The sequence below is a fragment of the Otolemur garnettii genome, unplaced genomic scaffold, assembly GCF_000181295.1.
Source record: "Otolemur garnettii isolate 467f Iridium unplaced genomic scaffold, OtoGar3 scaffold00025, whole genome shotgun sequence".
Lineage (NCBI taxonomy): Eukaryota > Metazoa > Chordata > Mammalia > Primates > Galagidae > Otolemur > Otolemur garnettii.
In genome coordinates, this window is record NW_003852420.1 from 20,755,338 (window position 1) to 20,757,771 (window position 2,434).

Consider the following 2,434-nt stretch of genomic DNA (forward strand, 5'->3'; position numbering starts at 1 on the left):
GCCGCCACAACGTGCAGCTATTTTTTGGCTATAGTTGTCATTGTTGTTTAGCTGGCCCAGGCTGGATTTGAACCCACCAGCTCTGGTGTATGTGGCTAGCGCCCTTGCCAGCTGAGCTATAGGCACCAAGCCCAACTTTAGTTTTTTAAAATGACAGAAATGGGGACTTAGAAAGGTTAGGAGATGAGACAGAAGTGGATGATAGGAGGTTCCTGGGAGGGTATAATGTGCATTGTTCTAGAGAAGGTTCTGATTTTACTATAATACAATGTATCAGTATAGAAAAATGTACATGTATCCCATGAATATATTCAAATAAAAATATAGTTTAAAATATGTGAGATAATACAAGGTATCCCAAATGTCACCCCTACATAGAGGAAACAATTTCCCATTTTCTCTATGTATGGAGCTTTATGGGTGACATTTGGGACACACTGTAGTTTCAAGGACCAAATGAAATATTAACCTGTACATAATTTACAAAGAAAAAGCAAATATATGTGTCACTGTTTTTATATAAAAATTTAAGTACAATCATCTCACAAATAAAAATATATCAAGAATTATAAGGAAGTTTTCCAATAAACAAATACACTACAATGTGTCAGTATCAAATATAGTAAATTAATACAAAAAATAAATTGTAGTAATTAACAGAAACAGTTAACTGAGTTTTCACTAGATTGTAGTTTATGGAGATTAGGTCTTTTATTATAACAACAGGGGTGGGAGTGGAATCTTTTTATCTTTTACTCAAATGTAGTACTTTTAGCAAAATATTTAAGTGCATTTTTAAGCTAGTTTCTTAGCTCACAATAAGAAGTAAAACTACAATAACCAAAATACATAAAATATTTTAACTTATAAACAGTACTTAAGAAAGTAATTTGGGAAAGAAAATCTGAGTAAACAAGGATAAGAACTGCTAAGCAACCTTTGTTTTTTTTCCTTTTTTTTTGAGACAGTCTTGCTCTGCTGCCTAGGCTACAATGCAGTGGCCTCATAGCTCACAGCAACCTCAAACTCCTGCCTTAGCCTCCTGAGTACCTGGAACTACAGATGCACATCACCATACTTGCATAATTTTTTCTATTTTTTGCAGAGACGGTGTCTTGCTCTTGCTCAGGCTGGTCTCAAAAGCCTGGCCTCAAGCAATCCTCTCACATCAGCCTCTCAAGAGTGCTAGGATTTAAGGCACAAGCCACTGCACCTTGCCAAAAACTTCTGCCCAATCTTTAGTGGCTTCCTTTCACTATTATAGGAGGGAACAATTCCTGCAGAATTATATGATGTATTTTTTTAGAACTTCAAGTTGGAATTTTAAAATCCTTAAGAATAGCTGGTAAATTTACTCCAAAAACAGAACCTACCTGAGTACGTTAGGTCTTCTAAAGGGCTACAGTCTACCTTACCACTCTTACTTCAACCATCACTTCCTACATTCTGGTACCAAGTCTTTTGACTCCATCATGCTCTGGTGCACAGACTGTAAAGTAAAATTTAATAGTAGTTTCAGTAAGTACCATTTTACCACTTGATTCAAACAGCAGAAAAATGGTAGAAAAGTGAAAGTGTAATGTAAAAAAGAGAAGAAATTATTTTTTCTGTTAATTGTTACTATAACAATTATCTCATAGATATCCACCTTCATCTCACTTTTTGGTACCTCTTAATTTTGCACTCCCAAAAGGTAAAAAGGGAAATACTATTCTAGACTATAGAAGATGACATGAGAATATTTTGCCTCAAAGCCCATTTACATTATTAACGTAGTATCTACAGCTATAATACATATGTCATTACAGCACATGCAGAAAGAATTTAAGATTGCTAAAGTATATCATAAAATGTAAAATCATCCAGAGGTTTATAAAACACAACTACAACAGTTGGGAGTTTCTCCTTGTCTCCTCCCAACCTTTAATTTATCTTCATTTACTCTGTGGTAAAAATCAGAGAAGTTAGCCAATGAATACTTTTTTTATCAAGATAAAGTTTAAGTTATGCAGACTAGAAGAGAGACTGTACTTTAAATTTATAATACTTTGTAATATAAAATCCACAGTACACCAGAGCATTTTACTGTTAACTATCTGTAGTAATTTCACAAGTGAATTCTTTTTTTCTCACCAAACTGTAAGTTTCACATGGGTATGAACTCTTTTATTTATTTTTTATTGCCACTTCAAAAACAATATCCAGTGGCTCAGTACCCGTAGCACAGTGGTTATGGTGCTGGCCACATGTACTGAAGGTGGTGGGTTCAAACCTGGCCTGGGCCAGCTAAGCAACAATGTGACAACTGCAACAAAAATAGCCGGGTATTGTGGGGGATGCCTGTAGTCCCAGCTACTTGGGAGGCTGAGACAAGAGAATTGCTTAAGCCCAGGAGTTTGAGACTGCTGTGATCTGTGACGCCATGGCACTCTAC

At 35.6% G+C, this 2,434-nt stretch overlaps 1 protein-coding gene across 2 annotated transcripts in view; it reads right to left on the bottom strand.

Moving 5' to 3' along the window:
- The window catches only part of LOC100951974 (protein argonaute-3), a 132,271-nt gene that overhangs the window by 100,822 nt on the left and 29,015 nt on the right, over nt 1–2,434 (bottom strand). The window contains exon 2 of one of the 2 annotated variants that reach the window (XM_023512144.1): nt 1,374–1,489. The exons of the other annotated variant lie outside the window; for it this stretch is intronic. The gene's annotated coding sequence lies outside the window, so the exon portion shown is untranslated. The remainder of the gene's footprint in view (nt 1–1,373; nt 1,490–2,434) is intronic. 2 annotated transcript variants of the gene reach the window in all.